Source organism: Podarcis vaucheri (assembly GCF_965113315.1).
Source record: "Podarcis vaucheri genome assembly, chromosome: 1".
Classification (NCBI taxonomy): domain Eukaryota; kingdom Metazoa; phylum Chordata; class Lepidosauria; order Squamata; family Lacertidae; genus Podarcis; species Podarcis vaucheri.
This window is the reverse complement of record NC_138759.1, coordinates 109359130-109381091: the sequence shown is the minus strand read 5'-3', so window position 1 is coordinate 109381091 and position 21962 is coordinate 109359130. Positions and strand designations below refer to the sequence as shown.

The window sequence follows — 21962 nt, the reverse complement described above, 5'->3', positions numbered from 1 at the left end:
GGTCGCTGTGGCCATAGGATAGAGCAGATCTCCTTATCCTAAGGTGATATGAAAGGTCTGCTATTGGAATGGGAAAGCCAACTGTATAGGTCTTCTTCCCCTCACTGCAGAAAGTCTGCTTATCTTCAAAGGTTCAGTGGTGTTGCTGCCGCACCCGGTGTAATCCAATGTGGAACAATTGCCTGTGGGGGATTTCCTGGCCAGCAGGAAGCCAAGCGGCCTTCCACGCAAGACAGGAAGTTGGCTACAAGCCTGCCTGCAATTTAGCCAATTGCAGTCCGGCTGTGAGGGAAGCTCTTCCTGTAGGATGGGTCCAACTTAACCGGCATGCTTCACTTGGGTCCGCTCCGCAAGTGTATAAGACTGCTTGCCTCTTCCTCTGCAGGCAGTTCCTATTTAGATTTCCCACCCATCCTCATGTTATTGGCAATCTGTACTGTGTTTGAATTTGCTGTGGACATTGTTGGTCACCGTATTCAGGGCTGGGCAGTATTTTTTGCATCTGACCAATTGGCTATGGCTGGTGGTTTTGCCTACCTCATAGCAATTGTCACAACTCTTGGTGATTTAGGCATTGGGTAAGCCTTAGTCTTGGTTCGAGGGGAGGTTGTAGCCTCTACCTTCCCTCCAAAGTTAAAAGGTATCCCATTAAGGGCATCTGGGAGGAGTTCTGTCTAGCTTCTGTCTAGATGCCCAGGTGGGGGCTAGGAACATAACATACTTCCAGCGGGAGGGTTGGATGTCAATGGTTGTTATCCAATGCCAATGCCAGACCTCTTGCATCTATAATCGCTAAAGTTGTGGCATGATTCTGTCTCGTCTGCTTCTTTCCATAAAGTTGGGGTGGCAGGGGGTTGTGGCACCTGGGCAGGCAATGTCCATGGTCTTAGGACTATTCCACACTGCACGTTTAAAGACATATTCCACATACATTTAAAGCATGTGACTTCTCCAAAGAGTCATGAAATTATAGTTTGTTAAGGGTGTTGGAAATGGTAGCTCTGTGAAGAGGAAACTACAGATCCCAGGATTATTTTGGGGAGGTCATGCGCTTTAAATAGGTGCTGGATATGCTTTGAATGCACAAGGGAGGAATTCTGTGTCGCGCTCTTCTGATTGTTCCACCAACACAAGCATTTCTGCTTGCCAGACAGAACAGTCCCCCTCTCTCGCTGCTGTGTGTTGTTCTGGGGGTTCTCTGAACCGCCCAGAACAGATTGTGGGGAGGCAGAGGGCATGCAGGGAAAGGAGAAAGGGAAAGCCCCATTGTGTTGGGAGAGCCCTTGCAATGGCTTCCACTTGTGTGCCAGGTTAGTTAAATCCAGCCTGTAGTGTAGTCCTGCCCTCAGTCTCACTGGCAGATGAGGATATGTGAAGCGAGTGGATTGGGGGAAGGCTGGGATCCAAAGGTGCTGTAGGCTTCTCAGTGTTCTGTCATGTCCTCAGATTTGTTCCTAATTTTGGGGTGGGATTAGGTAAAGCACAAAGAAAAACCCCATAAGAGGACACAGGGACATAAGAGCCATGCTCTGCCCTCACTCCCACCTTGCTGGTGAAGGGAAGTCTGGCAGTGCGATGGATGTGGCAGTTGATCCTCTGGCTCCAGTGTAAGACCGTAGTGCTATCCGCACATACTTCTTTGGCGAATAAGCCCCATTGAACTTAGCAGGGCAAACGTTTAAGTAAGTAAGTGTGTGGATCAGGCAGTAAGTTCTATTAGACTGTCAGAGCAGGTGGAAACGAATTAAGTGATGGTATAAGAATAAAGGGACACTGAGCATACTTGATTTGATTATTGGATTGAAAGCAATGATTGAAAAGCTAATTTTAAAAAGCTGCTAAGTAGAGCTGTTGCCAAAGATCATAATTCTCTGGTTTGGAATATGAATTTGTCCCGCTCAGAATGTAAAGTAAGATTCCGAACATGTGTGGTTCATGCTCAAACATGCTTTCTAGGTATATACATGCAAAAATTATGTTAACTTGCTCATCTTGATTGTGGTGAACTGTGTGACCAAACCAGCTAACCAAGGGACTTTTGTGTGAGGATATATCTTCTGCGTTTGGTCAGTTGTTTTATGTGGTAGCTGTCTCTCATCCAGATCTTAGACCCTCTTGTTTTCACATATGTGCTTGTTTTTGGAAGGTTATAGAGAGTTCAGTTTCCAAGCTATTCTCAACCAAGGCTGGTGCTAGGGACCACAGTGCATAGGAAACGACACAATAAATCATGTGCATGAGGCACCATCAACATACATGCGACAACATTACAAACTGGGAGAGAACTAAGCTTTCCCCATATATGCTCACCAAGAAATCTTGTGAATACCAAGCAGGTTCCTAAGTTCATCGGAGCAAACTTTGCCAAACGCAAGTACAAAAAACCACAACTGGGTTGGATCCAATGGTGTCCTTATATTCACAGAAGAAGTCCTTTTGTTTATGCAACGGTCTTTGATCCAGTGAAGGCTCTCACTAACAGAAGTGGGGGGGGGGGAGAGATGATTTTCGCCAATTCCTTGTCTTCCATTCAGTCCCACACAGTCCCTTCCATCCTACTCAAGAGTATCATCTAACCTTCTGGAGCAGAATATTTTTTGTGTGCAGGAGAATAAGGAGGGAAGGAGAATAGTAGAAAATCACCTTCATGGTTCCATGGGTGGGCGCTGGGAGGACTTTGTTCTGCGGGACTAAATACACACAGTGCATTTAATTATTGTTGTCATTCTGCTACCAAGTTAGCTGTGAGCAATAGCTTTCATCCTTAAACATACATCCTGGTCCTGTCTATGTGCACTATTATCTAGTCAGTTGAAATCCTAAAAAAAGAAAGAAAGCAATATAGTATTGTTAATGGATTATAAGTATTGTTATAGTATTGTTAATGGGTTCAAAGTGCAGGATATCAAGCATTATGCTTTGGAAATTAGAGGTATGTTTGGTATTGCTTTTTTCTTCTCAGCTGAAGATTTGGCCACTTGCTTTATCTGTGTTGTATATATTTCAAGAACCTACTGCTATGCATGATTTCCATTGGTGGCTGTCTGCCAGTGGAACGGCCTTCGGCTGGCTCAGTGATACTTCTCCTCCCTCTCCTCCCCCTTGGAGTCCCCTGTGCACCCCCAAAATCTGATATAGATTATTGGAAAAACCCTTGAAGCCTATTTAGGGAGGTTGTAAGGGACGTGGGTGGCGCTGTGGGTAAAGCCTAGGGCTTGCCGATCACATGGTCGGCGGTTTGAATCCCCGCGGCGGGGTGAGCTCCCATCGTTTGGTCCCAGCTCCTGCCCACCTAGCAGTTCGAAAACACTCTTAAGTGCAAGTAGATAAATAGGGATTGCTTTATAGCAGGAAGGTAAACGGCGTTTCTGTGTGCTGCGCTGGTGCTGGCTCGCCAGAGCAGCTCCGTCACACTGGCCACGTGACCCAGAAGTGTCTCCAGACAGAGCTAGCCCCCGGCCTCTTAAGTGAGATGGGCGCACAACCCTAGAGTCGGACACGACTGGCCCGTACGGGCAGGCGTACCTTTACCTTTAAGGGACAGAAAAGAAGGAGATTTCTCATTGGTTGGATGTCATGCTATGTTCTCCCTATAATATTTACCCTGTAATATTAATATTTTCAATGTACAGTATTTGTCTTCTTGAATTCTAGGGGTTTTTAATAAAGAGTTAGGAGCACTGCAAAATTCTACATAGCAGAACAATTCAGCCTTTGGTAAAGTGGATGACTATTGCTTGTGTAAGATGGTTTATAATAAGCAATGTTAGAAGTAAATCAGGGATTGTCCTCCAGATGTTGTTGGACTACAGCTCAATCATTTCTGACCAAAGCTTACAAAGTCTGCGACTGATGGGAGTTGGAGGCCAGTAATATCTGGAGGGCCAGAGGTTGTCTCCCTCTGAAGTAGGACATCCATTCTCATAGTATGAAGAGAGGCAGATACCAATAGTCACCTCAACTTCTTTTTCACTTCCTTCCACAATATCTTTATTGGGTTAAGTCTAAGAGCTTGGACTTAAATCCCCAGTATTGATTATCAGGGGTGTGGTAAGCTCAGGTTAAAATGGGTTAAAGTGACATTCCATTCTTTTTCTTTGAACTGCTTCTCCCTAAATTGAAGACAAGGTTGAACTTTGCCACAGAAACATTTTATAGATTTATCTTAAACTGTAGAGAGTTGGGCAGCTATCTTGTGGGTTCAGAATGGCATACTATGAGACAGGTTGTTTTGCTTATTTATTTATTTTTAAATCACTTAATTTGATTCCTAGGTGCTTGGTCAGGATAAACTAGTAGGTCATGGCAAACTAGCTTTTTTCTGGGACACCGACTTAAAAGAAGCCTGGTGAGTCACTGACAGAAAAAGCCAATTTGATGTGTAATTTCCAGGGCTTGGCATGGGACCACAAATAGCTCTTGAAGAGAAACAGGGTTCCATAGAGATGGATCCCTCTCAGCAGTTTCACTGATTATGAAACATTTAAAGCTCTGTTGTATAGATTTTGTACAATAAGGAAGAAGGACGAATAGTAACTGGAATTCGTTACTCGTCCCTGTCATGGTGAAGTGGAGATTAGAATGCCTAATGGATAAAGTGAAATGGATTGATTAATTTCATATTCACCACTGCTGAATATTAAATAATAAATGGTTCTTCAGAAAAGAATGGAATTTCCAGGGAACTGGAATGATATTGACTGTTTAATCAGTCTGAATTCCTGCCACCCATCATAATATTCAGTTAGAAACACCATATTCAATGTTTTCATTTAGATAGTGAATTTGGATAGTATTTAGCATTGAAATCCCGAACTCCTCTCTACATAACAGTGTAACAATTCACTGGTCACATACAGTTTTCAGGCGTATAAAGTTTCGTAAGTTTTATTGAATACGATTAGAGGGAGGACAGACCCTTTGAGCCTTTTCCCCGCGAATACATATTGGCATGCATTATGTGTGTACAGACGTTTAACCTTTGTCCAATTTAATTTCTGACATAGAGTTCATGTTGATTGTTATGTTTGGAGGGAGGTTCTTTACACAATTTATGTTTCTGGCAATATTTGAGGCAGCAGCAGATTGCTGGGACTTTATAGCCTGTACCAGCAAGCAAATATGTATGCAGTCCTTCCTACTTCTGTCCGTCTTTTAGTTCCTTGAACATGTTAATTACAGGTTTTTCCCTGTGTTTGGATTTTATCCTGGCCTGGCCCGAGTCACCACTATAGTTTATAACAACATGGGATTTGCTTAACTCCTAGAGGATGAAAAGACCAATGACTGTACTTGTTAAAACAACATCAATATTTTGCGTGAGGAAAAACAAGCCAAACACAGAATGCCAAGCAACTCATTGCCTAGGTTTGCTGTGACAATGTCAAAGCTACGTGAAGAATACTTCAACCCCCCCTGTTTTGAATGCAGGAAACTCAACTTCGTAGAAGAAGGAAAAAGATGTTAGCACATCATTGTTTGTTGGGACATTTCACAATTTAAATTACAGTTAGACAGATGTAGACCACAGTTGTTCAGTCTGCTGACTCCGAAGACGTTCTGGTGAAGTTACCGTGGCTACTTCAGAGTAAGTGGTTTTGAGGCTGAAGCCTGGCACTGTGTTTACTTATTCATTCATTGTGCCTTAATTTAAAAACTGCATTGCTTCGTGAGAATAGAAACGCTGTTTTAATTTTTAGTGGAGCTTTGTGTCACGCAAACCTTGCAAAAAAATTCTATGCTGCTTGTGTTGTTCTTCAGAGTTTTGAAACTGACTCAGGCTAATTCAAGCTGAAGTGTGAAAATACCGGTACCTATTTTCGGTTTGCTCTACCAGCAAAGCGTGTTCTCCCTAAAATGAGAGCACGGGTTGCGGTGGGGGCTCCCAGGCAGGTTAATGGTTATGGCCTGGCGCAACGATTGGCTGACCGGGTTGCTGAGGCAAATTGCATGTAGCAAATTGGGTGGGTGGGACCATGGGTTTTAAATATTGGGGCTCACTGCTTCTGCTTTCTCTTTCGCAGTGTGCATCGGATCACCCGCCCACCCGCCCTGTGTTCCGGTTGACCTTGCTTTGCCTGTCATGGGGTCGTCTGCCTTGGGGCAGGGGCCTAGTAGGAATTTTGCCATTTGGCTGATTGGCTGGTGCCATCTGGTTTTTGCCTACTATTTAGTAATTAGTCACAACTTGTAAGGTTGCGGTTAGGCATTGGTTATAAAAATTGGTGGTGGAGGGGTCAGGATAGGCTGTGCCTGCCCCTCCAATGGTCCTGGAAGGAAATTCCGTTAAAGGAATCCTGGGGCTTGCCACGATTTCGTCCAATCCCTGAAATGGGACCAGGGCCGGCAAGCCTTGGGGAGCTGGTTGGGTGAGCGGTGAGGGACTGTCGCTCAGCTCAACTGATCCCCAACATTGTTTTCCCTTCACTGGCGTCCGATGGAGTTTGGATAGTCAGTTCTGTCCCAGGCTGGGGGTCAGATAGTCATAACCAGTGCCTAAGCAACCACTCACAGATTTTGTATTTTAAGAAAGTTGTGGCCAAAATAGTGCCAAAAATCTTAAACTAAAATTATGTGTGATTTGTGAATTATTTTGATGGGTGGCTTGGGGACCTCCCACACGCAACCAAAGCATTGCAAACCAAAGGTAATAAATAATTCTTAATTGTTGAGATACAGATCTCAAAGCTCTAGATTAAGTTCCAAACATGAGTAGGATTTTCGTTCTTTTTAAAAGTAATCTAAGGTTGCAATTCTTTAACACGTGGCACTAACTCCTATTCAACTCATTGGGGCTTAATTCTGAGTAGACATGCATAGGATCACACTGTAAGCATATTATTTTTCCTGGGATCCCTCTTTGGTAGTTGCATGTTGTTTGAAGCTAAAGTGTCAGGAAGCCATGAGGTTTTGGAGACTAAATTGGCCTACAGTGTGATCAGGGACAAACTGTAGGACAGATATAGGCCAGGTTTGCTGAAAAGCAGCAATGGCAGAGAGAACAGGTGAAAGTCAAATTTGCCAGTGCAGGGCCAAAAGGCCTTGTTGAAGCAGCTGGAAAATTAGTTTTGCTTTGTAAATGCGCCCTGGCAGCTATGCAAAAGAAAAGGAAAAGATGTTATCTCAGCTATTGATTCAGCAACATTTACTTACAGATAGCCTGCATGAATTTACTAACTTCAAATAGCAATGTGCTGTTTCCCGCCGTCCCCCTCCCTCCAGTCCTGTAAGCTGTTTTCCAAATACTGGAATGCAAGTTGTTTCCTAAAGAGCAGTAGTAGCAGAGAACGAGTGAAAGTCAACCCTGTCAGTGGCATGATTTGGGGATATAATTGTATGAATATGTGAGGTTATTGTTGGTCTGTCTGTCCCAGGACACTCTTTATTTCAGCTGCCAGCAATTCTGCAAGGCCTCTGCTGCCAGAGATTTTTTTATTTTAAGCAGAAGATGCTATAAATTAAATCTAGGACCTGTAACCCCTCCTAAGGAGGGATAAGATCCTGGTTTACCTTCTATTACCAAGCATAGCTAGTAAAAAAGTGACATGTTGCAGTGTGGAAAACCTCAAAGTAAAAGGAAGACTAAGAATGGGCATCTAGATGTGCACATCAGGGCATCCATTTTTATTCACGTCAAAAGGTTACACTAAAACTGGTCTTGATAGTAGCAGGAAAATACTCTGATTTTAAAAGAGTGAAATGAAAATAACTTTTTGAAAATCCACTTTAAGCAAAATTCCATGCCCCTCTTTCAAAATCTGGCCATAATCTATATAAGTGCTGTATAAACTATTTTATTATTGTTGTTTTAACCAACAAGGAAGTTATCTTCTCACACACACACACACACACACACACACACACACACCTTGTCCAATACAGCTAGCTTCGGAACTATATACAAAATGACATGTTTATCGTTTGTTCTCCTCCAGTTGTCAATAGACTCCGACACTGCAGTTAGAGTAAGCTTATTTTGTATGCTAAGTGTTTGCATGCAGAATGTGATGTGTCTGTAGTTGTTTCTTATACTGAAATGCTGTTCACAAATGTCTATGCAAAACATCCACTGTTACTTATTTAAAACTTCTGGCCTGTATTTAACCATGAACCTGTTTATGCTGTTCCAGAATTTGCATCTTCTACCCATAACACGGGACACAGGTGGCGCTGTGGGTTAAACCACAGAGCCTAGGACTTGCCGATCAGAAGGTTGGCGGTTCGAATCCCCACAACGGGGTGAGCTCCCATTGCTCAGTCCCCCTGCTCCTGCGAACCAAGCAGTTTGAAAGCACGTCAAAGTGCAAGTAGATAAATAGGTACCGCTCCGGCGGGAAGGTAAACGGCATTTCCGTGTGCTGCTCTGGTTTGCCAGAAGTGGCTTAGTCATGCTGGCCACATGACCCAGAAGCTGTACGCCGGCTCCCTCGGCCAATAAAGCGAGATGAGCGTCGCAAGCCCAGAGTTGGTCACGACTGGACCTAACAGTCAGGGGTCCCTTTACCTTTACCCATAATGCATTTGTCAGCAATATTTTTCTGCTGCCCATAGAATATCCATTGCTTACGACAGGTCAAAAACATGGCCGACCTTCTCTTAATGGTTGTCCAAGGTTGAATGCCATAAAGCGGGGTAGCCAGTGCATTTCCCCCCCATGTTGTTCGATTACAACTCCCATCAGCTTTGACATCATGGTCAGTGGTTGGGGAAGATGGGAATTGTAGTCCAGCAGCATCTGAAGGTTACCACATCGGCTATTCCTGCTATAAAACAACCTGGGTATATTTCATTGTCTTTTTTTTTACTTTATTGCATGCATATTTTCAGTTTCTAAAAACAGTACAGTGTTTCTGTTCAGTTTTCCATGAAAGAAGGAAGTGCAAAAAACAAAAACAAAAAACAAAAACCCCAACCCACAATCCAGCTTTGCCTATTGGGAATATTAAATTTGTGGAATTGTGTCTTCATGCTTCAGCTTCTTGGCCTTTTAAGCTTTTGTCCTGGTTTGTATTGATATCTGCTTTCTTCTTGAATCTCCCATTGCCCATTTCCATTAAATGTCAAGCAACCTCAAGTCTTTAATGAAGAACCATTTTCTGGCTCATGCAACTCATCTGTTGCTTTTCAAAAAGCTGACAAAAAATTTATATTCCATCCTTCCTCCTGAGTATGGATTGTATTCAGCTAAGTCCTACTCAGTGTAGACCTACTGAAATTAACGAACCTAAATTAGTCACCTCCATTACCTTTAATGAGTCTGCTCTGAGTAGGACATGTGTCTGTGGAGTCCAGCCAAAGTCCTATTGCATCTGGTAGTGCCTGGTTTCAGTGGGGTGGCTACACGTCTTCGTACTGTAGCTGTGCCATGCACAGATTCTTCTGTTGTGTTTTATCATAGAGGCTGTTGCCCTTGATCATGGTGATAAAAACTGTTATTTCAGAGCTGTGTGTACAGGGCTGGATTATGGCAATATATTGTGGATATGATTGTAACAGTCTCCTATAATGGAAGGAAAGTGAAATAATTTTGTAGAAATCATGTGATCATTTGAAAGCCTAGAGATAATGAAATACTTCCTCTTTGGAAGCAGTTGCTAGAACAGAATGCCAGAACTGTCAAAGTAAAAAATGTCACTGCTAATTTTCAAGGAATCAATCATTCTACCTGAATGATTTAATATTTTAACATTGTATATAAATAGATATTTATTTATTTGCATGAGCCACCGGCTGTACATTTTCTGTACACAGAACAAAAATCTACAAACACAACTGAACATATTCAATTGCCAAACTAAACTAAAAATTATACAATTTTAAACTCAGCATTGTCATAGTCCTTATTTTAATGATGGTTGCTAGAAAGCCAACTCAAGAAAATTTACCAAAAATATAGGAAGACCAATTCAGGCTCTTTTCTAAATGAATATGTTGTCTGTAGGCACATACATGAAGCTATACAGTCATATCTTGGGATACAGATGCTTTGGGTTGCGTGATTTCGAGTTGCGCATCACACTGAACCCGGAAGTACCGGAACAGGTTACTTCCGGGTTTTGGCGCATGCACAGAAGCGCCAAATTGCAACCCACGCATGCGCAGATGTGGCGCTGTGGGTTGCGAATGTGCTTCCTGCACGGATCACGTTCGCAAACCGAGTGTCCACTGTATATTAGGGCCAGTTCAGAGGCTGCAATAGAAGAGTGTACAACTTAAAATTCAGTGACTCCGTGCTTTATCCTTTAATATAGGAATGAGGAACCTGTGGCCCTCTAGGTGCTGGTGAACTCCAACTCCCATCAGCCCCAGCTAGAATGACCAATAGTAAGGGATGATGGAAGCAGTAGTCCAGCAACATCTCAAAGTCACAGGTTCTCCTCCTCTGCTTGTAATATATGAATCTTGACTTTCCAGTGCATGTTCCCACAATGTGCATGCTGTGAAAATAATACAATGAGCTTACAATAGTCTTATAAAACTTTTACCTGATGGAAAAGTCAGAAGAGAGTACACAGGAATTATGTATGCTCTCAGTTCAGGTTTACTGTGTGGGAAATGGCACATATGACTAACTTTATAAAAAGTTAATAAAGCTGAATAAGTAGTGATTTAAATTCTGGTCCTTCCAGTAGCCAAGCTGCATATGGGCAGTGTTATCTCTGCACTGACCTATAGTCTGCTCCTCCTTAATGCCCTGTAGCAAGTTGGAAGATGGAGTAAATATGCCCACCTGGCTACATCATGCATCCATCAGGATTGTTTCAGCAAGAGATCAAAGACTGAAGTGCTTAGTGGCTGTTCCACTGTTGTCCTCTGGGAAATTGCCAAAGTAAGGGCATCCTTACTTTAGAAGTGCTGTAAGCCATATTAATTTGCTGCTGATGCATGCTGGGCTGATTGGATATTTATTGGCCTAGTATTCTGTATTTTACCTTATATTTTATGTGTGGCTTTTTGTTTCAAAGGAATCACCACTCGTTTTTGTTCCTTGTGAATGACTGAGCTAAGCTAAAATATAAAATATAAAAATTAGGCCTGTAAGGTTTAGAACATGAATTTAAAAAGGTAAAGGTAAAGGACCCCTGACAGTTAAGTCCAGTCGTGAACTACGCTGGGGTTGCGGCGCTCATCTTGCTTTACAGCCTGAGGGAGCCAGCGTTTGTCCGCAGACAGTTTTTCTGGGTCATGTGGTCAGCATGACTAAGCCGCTTCTGGCAAAACCAGAGCAGGGCACGGAAATGCCATTTACCTTCCCACTGCAGCGGTACCCATTTATCTACTTGCACTGGCGTGCTTTCGAACTGCTAGGTTGGCAGGAGCTGGGACCGAGCAACTGGAGCTCACCACGTCGCAGGGATTCGAACCGCCGACCTCCTGATCAGCAAGCCCGAGAGGCTCAGTGGTTTAGACCACAGCACCACCCGTGTCCCAAGAACATGAATTAGTTAGACTTAACGATTTTGAAATGCTTTGGTTGATTTAAAAATGTGCTGCTGAGTAATTGGGCATCATATTTCTTTTAAAAAATCTTAATTGTTTTTAATACACATTCTTACTAAATTTGTAGGTGCCAACTTAGAGGAAGCAAGGAATTTATTTTGTAAGGTGGTGCCTGTTGTGACATATGTATGCATCATCTCAAACCATGCAAACAAAATGATTCAGAACCTACTATTCTGTTAAAAATGTAATTTCATAGGATTGTATGCAATGTTGTTCCGCTTTTGTGATGGATCTTCATTCTCCTTTCCCTTGTAGCCCCACCTGGTGTACCCTCAAAATCTGCTCCAGAGACCTGGGGACCCTATGGAGCAGATTTGTGTGGGGGGGGGGGTGAGATGAGAAGTTGAAGTTCTGTTGCCCGAGTAGAATTTTATCTGCACCACCTGTACTCATTTAATTGATTAAGCTATGTTCAATTAATTGGCTGATATTTGCCAATTGATAATGATAATAAGATTTCTTTAATTAGATGACAGCACAAATTAGAGAACGTTACATTTTATTTTAACCGTAAAAGTTATGTTACAAGGATATACGTCACATGCAAGTATGGAGAAAGGGATGCAGTGTAATCACTTTTTGATGCAGTTTGGTGATGGAATTAGTGCTGAAGAGCACTAATTTGTTTTTTATTTTAAAGTAAATTAGTGAGAAATGCTTCTGTAGCTTTAGAGGCTTTAGGGGCATTTAAATCACAGTGGGAACTTCATGTTTTTCCACCCAAGCTGTAGCATATTTTATCCTTAGGGGGATGTAGCTTTCTGCTAGTGATGACACGGTAGAACACTGAAACAGCTCTGTAAGAAAGTTTAGCATTTATGTAGGTAAAATATTTATGAAAATAAGGTAGTTTTATCCTTACTGATTAATATAAGTGTTAGCATAACTTGATTGAAAATAAAAAATCCTTCTTCAAATGCAAAAGCAACCATCAATGTATGAACAGGACTTTTAAGAAATTCCCTAGGAAAGGCATTATTAATATCATCATCATCATCATTGGTATTATTATATATCCCACCTTTTCCCCAGGGGTGGCTTATAGATAAAAAAATGCAGATAAAATAGAAAAAGCTAAAAACATAGAAAATATACCGTAATAAGTAAGAAATAGTTAAACACCAATAGAATTAAAACAACATTTAGAAAGATCTGTTAAAGAGACAAATAATAACAACAATAAAAGGATCATAGCACCAGCCTTTCCATTAAAAACAGTCAGTTTCCCAAAGGCCTGCTGGAACAAAAGGATCTTCCTCTGCTGGCAGAAGAGCAACAGTGAGTGAGCCAGTCAACTTGTCTAGGATGGGGGTTCCAGAGTCTGGGTGCAGCCACCGAGAAGGCCCTGTCCCATGTCGCCACCAAGCGTGGCTGTAAGTGTGCTATACAGCTGCAAATAAAACATTTTAAATGTATTGTAAAGTGCAATATACAAATGTGACACTAGATGGTGACAGTGAGCTATGCCAAATTCAATGTATTTTTCAAAACATTTTTTAAAGCAGTTCCACAGCGGTTTTTTTAAATACGTGTGTAGATTACACCAATAAATAGTGGAATGCGAGAAACGTGTAGCATGAAGCTGAAATCAAGTTAAACTGTTCAGTTTAATTCCTTGTAACATAATGACTATTTCCAGGTTAATTTAGAATAAGTAGTTTTGGGAATTGAATTCTTAAACGGGATTAGCAGTCCAGTATTGGGATTTCAAAATCCAAAGAAGGTCATTTTAACATATTGGTAACTGCTTTCTGGCAGCGGTTTTATTCAATACCTGTGTGAGGAGGCAATCTGTACTCCATTGCTAGTACAGTGGTACCTTGGGTTAAGAACTTAATTTGTTCCAAAGATCCGTTCTTAACCTGAAACTGTTCTTAACCTGAGGTACCACTTTAGCTAATGGGGCCTCCTCCTGCTGCTGTGCCGCCAGTGCACGATTTCTGTTCTCATCCTGAAGCAAAGTTCTTAACCCGAGGTACTATTTCTGGGTTAGCAGCATCTGTAACCTGAAGCTTCTGTAACCCGAGGTACCACTGCACTGGAATATAAACCTTACCTTAACAGCTGTAACCACTGGAATAGCTGGACTGTACACGAGTTTAATATCACTTTGAAGGAGTAAAACGCAAAAGACATAATCTTCTGGTTTCGTTACAGGCTTCAGAATCATGTTTATTGGTGGGACCCTGCACATTGTTTACTTTCCAAAAACAGGATTCTTCTTTTACTTCTTTTACATGACAATCTAAAGTGATTTTATTGGATTGGGAACCCCAAACCCACACTGTAGCTCATAGTTAAGCTATGAAGCTCACTACCTTGGAGGCAGTGGTGGCCACCAATCTAGATGGCTTTGGAAGAGGATTAGATAAATTAGTGGATGAGAAGTCTATAAATGGCTACTAGCCAAGATGGCTGTGCTCTGCTGGAAACCACAGGAGAGCAACGTGTTCTTTTGTGCTTGAATTCTGCATGTGGGTTTCCCACAGGCATCTGGTCAGCCATTGTGAGAACATGATACTGGACTAAATAAGCCATTGGCCTGAACCATCGGGCTCCTTTTCTTATGTCCTTACGTTTCCTTCAGGAAAGCCATTCACAAGGTTACGATCGCAACGAACCATCCCTGTACCTCTCCCCACAATCTCTTGTAATGCACTGTGCTTGTATACTAGCAGCTTGTGACATGGCAGATCATAAAATTAAGGGTGACCTGGTGCACATGCAGTAGACTCAGAACAACCAGCCTGGAGTGCTTAAGGATAAAGCCTAGCTCAGCAGCCTGGTCTAGGCTTGCACAATTTATGACTGATCAAACAAAATGTAGCCCACTGGCCATGTAATGCGATATGCCAAGTGGTCAATAACTGCTTCTGATTTTGCAGTCCTAGGTAGACAGCAGAAATGAGAGGTTTATCGAGTTTCTTGGTAGACATGGCTCGGGGGCACCATTTGGGTTGGGCAGGGGGGTCACAGGTCAAGTAGGACAAGCCATGTTCTCATCTGAGTAGTGCTGCCCTAAATATTCACATGTGCACTATGCAATATCCCATTTTGTATCCTTCAATCTGAACAGCTTCAAGGGACCTTCAGGATTATATTGATAGCCTCTGGTATAACAACAATGATATATTTATTTTTTTTTAAATGGTTTGTTCTGCTAAAATGTCAAGTTTTAATGAAAGTCGTTCTATGAAGAACGAGCATTTGCAGCAACAGCTCACAGCCTTTGACATCTGCTACGAGAAAAATACTAACAAATGCCTAGTTCTTTATCAAAGGTGTACACAAAGGAAAAGGGAATACAGATAACCTCAGCCCAGCTACAGTTACAATGCACCTTTGGCACCGAATAAGTTGACTCTCTTAGCACAGGAACCAATCAAATCAAACTTGTAAAGTTCCATTGGTTTTCAAATGGACAGAATGAATGCATGTGTAACTCCTCTAATTACATGAGTAGGTACTAAAATATTCCACTGAAGCAAATAGGCTTTTGAAGCTGGGATTCGAAGACTGTAGAAAGCACTTCCATATGTGCACGAGAGCGTGATTTTTCACATGCACCACATCCCCGTGCATCACATCATATGCTGCCCGCATAAATAATTGAAAACACTCTTTTCTGCCCCATACATGCGGGGGGGGGAGTGTGTCACAGTATTCTGCTTGAAGGAGCCCACTGCCCGATCCAAAGAACCTGATGGAGAGAGAGAGCCTGGAGCTGTGAAATTGCCTATTGACTCTTGGCACTTGCGCAGGTGCACAGATTCCCTGGTTGCAGTCTTCTCCGCTATGGAGAGGTGTCTTGTATTTCTATCTAAATTATAGGAATTATTTTTAAATTCACACCTATGCATCTAAAATAGCACATGCAGATTTTACGCCAATCTGTGTTCTCTTTTGTCCTCTCTTTTTTTGGCAGCGTACAAGTGGGCACCCTAGGAGGAAATCATTCTGTAGCGTTCTGGCAGCTAATGTTCAGGCCCTGCTTCTAGCTTCCTTGGTTCCCACTTCACGCAAAGGAGAAACGGGAATCAAGGTCTGATTACATATCAGAAGTATGAGTGGGAGCTGTTATTAAGGGTTGTTGAGATATGCAGGGCCCAGGCTGTGGAGAGCTTTAAAGGTTAACAGTAGCTTACTGAATTGGTCCTAGGAGTATAATCACAGCCGGTGCAGTGGTTTAGTGTAGGTTATGTATGCCTGCATCTCCTAGTATCCATACAGAGAGCTTCAGCTGCACTTCCTACATCTTGATTGTTTACAATTATATCCGCGTTAGTAGATGTAAATTGTATGTCTCATAGACCCCAGTTAAATGGTAAGGACTTTGCAGCAGTAGGAAGGAACACCGAATTATTCACACAGCTAGAACAAAGTTTGTTTTGCATTTCTTACTAAAAAATAAATAAACAACATCAATAAAACCTGCAAGTTTAGTGGGTGGGTACACCGTTTTCCAGGACAGCTGCTTGGTCCTTTCCCTGATAACATCTTGTTGCCATGAAAAAAAGTCCTGTTCAAGTGAGCCTATGGGCCTTGCTGATTCTCCCTTAAACGCCTCCCTTGTTGCTGCCGATTGTTTTCATAAATCTTGGGTGATTTGGTTTAGCGGAAATGACCAGCACATGCAAAGCAGGGCACCCATTCTCATTTTAGCCCTGCCTCCAGTTGTTTCTGGGGGTGATTGCACCCTCTAGACTGGCATGGGGCAGAAGGCTGCAGTAGGTGGAGGGGGAACTGGTGAAACTTGTGTAAGCAGAATCTGGACTCGAACTCCCATCATCCCTGACAGTTGTGTCCGTGCTGGCAGAGGCTGATGGGAGGTGGAGCCCAGCACCCTCTGGAAAGCCACAGATTCCTAATTGCTGTGTTAAAGCAAATCCACCATTGGTTGCAAAAAAATATTTTAATTTAAAAAAAGGTTGTTGATTGAAAGATGCTTTGGTTATTGCTTTGTGCAACAGAAATGTTTTGATAATAAAGTAAATTAGCTCATATGAGAGATTTAGAAGTTACTTTTCTTCATAAGGCATTGCCATTGTTTGTTGGCATCTGTCCTGGGAGATGGTGGAAGAGTGCACCTTCTGGGGGCAAAGTCAAACAGTTGGGAGAGTTACAGTGCCTGCTGTGGCTGTAGAGATTGATACAGGAGGGACGTGTTTTATTGCAGGTGGGGCAGACGAAAGCGCCTGGTTTTGCTGCTACAGGTGCACCATAGTGTTTCTTCTCTCTGCCCTCCTCCCAGTGGTCATTTCTGCTGCTCTCTTTCATCAAAAGAGGACGTAGCTTTGTTGTACTTTGCCTCTTTGATGTAGATCCACCTTGCTTTGATGCTCTCTCTGGAGCAGTTCAGTAGAGCTTGTTCGACAGAATCAGAGAAGTGTTCACAGAGTTCAGTTATGACTGTTCTGGCTGTGTTGATTCAAGGCCGCACTTTCACATAGCTTTGTGCGATGGATCCTCCTTGGCTGGAAAAGAATTGTGCTTGCCACCAGGGAATGATCCATGTCACAGTCGGCACTGTGGTAGCTCTCTGTGGCATGAACACAGTTTGGTACCATTTGCCTGGTGACAATCAGCAGGTCCCTGTGTGATGATCCTCCCCAAATCTGGATGTGGATAAAAACTGTTATGGTCATTCTAAGTGGTTACCTTTAAAGAGGTCTGTGCTTTATTTCAGCAGCTTCCCTGAAGAAGAGAAAATGGTCATTATCTTTGATCATATGGTTCCACTCATATTTTTTCAGAATGAGGATATTGAGCTGAAAGCACACCTGTGTTTTCAGCTCACCTTTTTCCACTTTAGCCTGCATGCAATTGGCGATAAAAAAACAGAGCAACCTGGGAGCATAAAGTTAGTTTGTGAAGCTGCCCTTGCCTCACCTTATGCCTCTTTCTCTGCAAGCATTACTCAGCATGACTTTGCCCATGTTGAGCCATAATCTAATTGCATCATGTGCTACTGAGAAGAACTACAGCTGGGACCATGGCATTGCAGCTTCAGGAGCAGACTAGGACTGCAGTCCTGCGCACAATTACATGGGAATACATTTCATTAAACACTGTGGGACTTGAGTGAACATGTTTAGCTCTGTTGACTTGCTGTCCTACATCAAGGATCTGTAGTCAGGCTTCCCAAGTCCCTGATTTCTATTGGAAGTATTACAGGTCTTGCTAGTTTAGAAGGAAGTGAGGTGCTTTTCTTATCCTTGCCCACATTGATAGTAATTCAAAGTTTGAAGATAACATACTGAATTTGACTTCTCAGAAGCCTCTTTCTCAATTGTTAAGTACTAAAAGCTCGACAGCAGAACACTGTATGCATGTTTACACCAGAAGTAAAGCCTACTGCATTCAGCAAGGCTTACTCCCGGGTAACAATGCAAAGGATGGAAATCCAAATCATGTTTCATATTTCCTAGAATTTTCTTTTTCACTAAGGATGGTTTATATTGTACATTGGGTTTCTTTAGAGAAGCAACTGCATAGAAAAGAATGTCTGTGTCTTCCAGGCAAGGGAGGAGTTTTATTGTAATGTATTTTACAAAGTTCTGTATTTGTGCAGTTTAGGCAAGCCTTTGAAATATTCTCTTCTACATTAACTCCTGCATGACAACACCTTTTGGATTCTCCCATATACAGTGATGTCAAGGGGAAAAGACAAAATTAGCTGTCAGCTTAGACCTTGATTGATCCCTTTTCAGCGCTGCAAGTCCTTGAAACCTTCCTGGAACTGGAGGATAGGTACCTGTTGGTACTACTAGAACAGGCTAAGCTATTTACCCTTTAAATGTTTCAAAACTACTGTACATTTAATCCCTCCCCCACTCCTTCCTCATGTCCTCTGGATATACCAGATATTTATCTGAACAGACTGCAGAATCCTCAGTGAGATTTCTCACATCCCTTTTGCCTGAAGTGTTTCTGTCTGCTGAAACAGAAGCCACCACAAATGTAAAAGAGAGAAAATAGTTTTACTTTTCAAAATACATTTTTCAAAGTATTACTTCTGATCTCAGAAATAAGTGGAGCTTACTACCGGATGAACATTAGTTTGGGCCTTCATGTGGGGAAAAGATGAAAACGTTCGTTGAAAATTGCTGTAGACATCATCAGTGCCTCCTAGTATTGAATAAAATGCTTTCCCCCACATTTTTCACACATTCCTCAGGAAGCTGTGGTTGGGAGAGGATGTGGTCCAGGGGGATGAGAAGAAGTCCAAAAGCAGTCCAAAAGTTTGGGAAGTAGTGGTGAGAAGTGGTGTATATGGCTAAGTACTTGAACAAATCTTTGGCTTTAGGTTCTGGTAGTATGGCCTTACATTGATATTGCACCAACAATACCACTTCGAGTGCAAACACTTAAAACCACCATTCCTCGTTTTCAAGGGTAAACATTGGAGACTGGATAAGCCTCATGTTTATTCTTCTAGAAATTTTATAACAGTGTGAAAGAATTTAAAATTGCGCTGCCTTTATCATGCCATCACATTTTTTTTTTATCAAGAAGACTCTGTCCTTTCCTCCCTTCCCCCCAATTCTGTTCCTAAAATATTGTAACTGTGGCTTATCTCTGACTTGCACTGTAAGGACTCAAGACATATGGAATAATATTTTATGTTTGAAGGTACAGTAGTAAAACAACTTCCCATCATCAGTTATCACAAAAGAACAGCTGATAATCTAATTTTAACTGTGCATATACTTTCTTAGATGTATAGAAACTGAAGTGTTATCTTGACTTGGTTAGTACTTAATTATGCCAACTTTATTTGTTTGTTTATTTATTTATTGTCAGATGGCTGTAGTTATTTTTGCCATCTTTTTTCCTGTTGTATATACAAGAAGACATTTTGAGAAACAATGTGGTGAAGTAGAACGCCGGAGAGAGAGAGAGAGAGATTGTAATGATATATGATCTTCCCTATGATGGTGTCTTCCAAACTACAACTCCCATTTTGCTCCAGCCAGTATGATGGGAGTTATAGTCCAAAACAGTTGGGAGAACAGCAGTTTGGAGAGGGTTGATAGATTCTCCTGTGTATAATTTGTTAGTAGCAGGAAGGTCTACCATGCTGGGGTACAATATATATTTCAGTCAAAATCTTGAGCAACAAAACAATTCTACACAATTATAAGTGGAGCTAAAATCTCTCTGCTTTTCCGTGGGACTGTTTCAGAGCGAGCAATTGGAAAATTGCAGTCATTAACTTGGTATTTTTATATTTGTATTTTGGGATAGCTCAACAATAGATTAGGTTGGAATTAGGCTTTACAAAAATATCATTCCCGATTTGTTATTCTCAAGTAGCTTACTTGTTATATTTGCTAATTGGATTCAAGCTTCGGTTGCAGTGCTGTGACACTGGTGAGAGCTAAAAACATTTCAGACAACAATACATGTATTGAAGTCTGCCTACAATACAGGTTTTCTTTCATTCTTTCAATATTTTAGTTCTGTGGGGTCTGTTCTGTTACATACAATGAGTTTCCAGACCCATTGTATGTAATGGAGCTAAAACATTGAAAGAACAACAACAAAACAAAACACCTGTATTGCTGGCAGACTTCAATGTACGGCATATATATTGTCATGGTCTTGTGCACAGCACCCAGTGATAATGTAACATCAGCCGTAGCCGTTGGGCAGTGTTGTGTTAGCACTTTTTCTTGCTCCACTGTGTGGCGCTGGTGGAAACGAGGAGGGGCAGTATGCTAAGAGTTCAGGATGCCAGCAGAGGATTATAATTCTACATCTCTTCTTCTTGACAGTTAAGTGGTTGCCTTGGCAACTGATGCAGATTTTAATGACTGTCAATACAGTGCTTTATAAATAAGCAGTTGTACTGCTTGATCATATGCATGTTTCCGTTGAAGTGAGTCTCACTGCACTCAACTGGACTTGCTTCCAAGTAAGTGTGCATCAGTTCACATCCAAAACTTTAAGTGTTGGCTCCAGGTGTAGTTCGAGTAGATGCGTCAAAATTGACAGGTTGGCATTCAGCTAAGTTTTACTCTGAGTAGACCCAGTAGATTACCGAACATGATTAAGTTCAATCCATCATATTTTAATAAGTTTACTTGAGTAAAACTTAGTTGAATACCACCCATAGTATTTAAGTTAGTCCTAAGGCTGCAAATAAAATTTTGTAACTCTGGATCGCTGCAACCTTATTCACTATTGGATCCTGTTGGGTTCAGGGGCTCAGGGATCACTCCCCAATTCACCACGGATCCACAAAATAATAGTGTGTGTTGTCAGTTTGCATGTGGGTTAGGAATTGCAGCCCAGTTGGCAGAGGGAGATTTTTCTGCCATATGAGAGCAACAGTGTCTACTTAAAAAAATAGGGGGGATATAGCATCTTATCTTATCTCAGCAAACCCTGGGTACTACAAGATGCTCCATGTTCCTTGCTCACATGTATGGAAAGGGTGATGAGGTTTTGGACCAGGCTTCCTCAGCCTTGGCCCTCCAGATGTTTTGAGACTACAATTTCCATCATCCCTGACCACTGGTCCTGCTAGCTAGGGATCATGGGAGTTGCAGGCCAAAAACATCTGGAAGGGCCAAGGTTGAGGAAGCCTGTTCTGGACCTTATCACCCATTATGTCATGACTTTTGGGGATTTAAATGCCAACAACTGCTGTAGAATCATCAAATGTCAGAGCAGCATAGCAGCCCTACATTTGTGAGAGTAACTATCCTCCACAATTCTTTGGCAAACTTGAAATTTCTGTTTTAGTAAAACTTCATTAAACATTTTCCTGTAGATTTTATGTACTTCATTTCCCATTATGCCAATTATGAAGACACTGTGTCAAGGAATAAAATTAATTACCTGTAATTCTTGTTCTCAGAAGACAGCAGCATGAGCCTGAGAGTCAGGGTCTATTGTGCAAGGGTAGAGATGTGTTGTGACATTTAGCTCATATTTCTCCAGAGGTTTCGCCTTTCTAATCATCCTGCCTCTCCCACCCCAATCCTTCTAGTGCTGAAAAATATTCATGGTTGCATCACGATTCACAATCATGGACACGGGCATGATATAAAAGTACTGCTAATGCCTGAGCCAACCCGTCTTTGTGTAACTAGCTTTACTAAAATCTTACAGAGCTGAAGGACCGGTTCCTAATTTTGGCACTGCTGAATGTGCTTGCCTGGAATATGAGCGGGGCGGGCGGGGAGAGGAGTATGAGGCAGACAAAACAAAAACCTGATGCGGCAACATATATGGTAACAAGCAATTGGAAATGGTGATAAATTAGGATTCATTATTTAAAAGGCACCTTTTAAAACTAAATTGTAAATCTTTCTCAGATACCTTTTGTGATATGGAAAAGAATATAGAGGCTGCTGGAAGACATAGCAATGATTACTCAGTCTCCACACAAACTGGAGCATAAGACAAGTCTGTGAATCTGAACCATCTTACGATATGTTCATAGTAATCTC

The 21962-nt window shown here is 41.9% G+C and overlaps 1 protein-coding gene across 7 annotated transcripts in view; it reads left to right on the top strand.

Annotated features, from left to right (window-relative positions):
- BAZ2B (bromodomain adjacent to zinc finger domain 2B) overlaps positions 1-21962 on the top strand; it is a 194458-nt gene that overhangs the window by 77211 nt on the left and 95285 nt on the right. For 3 of the 7 annotated variants that reach the window (XM_082196984.1, XM_082196989.1, XM_082196986.1), the window contains one exon: positions 4275-4348. The exons of the other annotated variants lie outside the window; for them this stretch is intronic. The gene's annotated coding sequence lies outside the window, so the exon portion shown is untranslated. The remainder of the gene's footprint in view (positions 1-4274; positions 4349-21962) is intronic. 7 annotated transcript variants of the gene reach the window in all.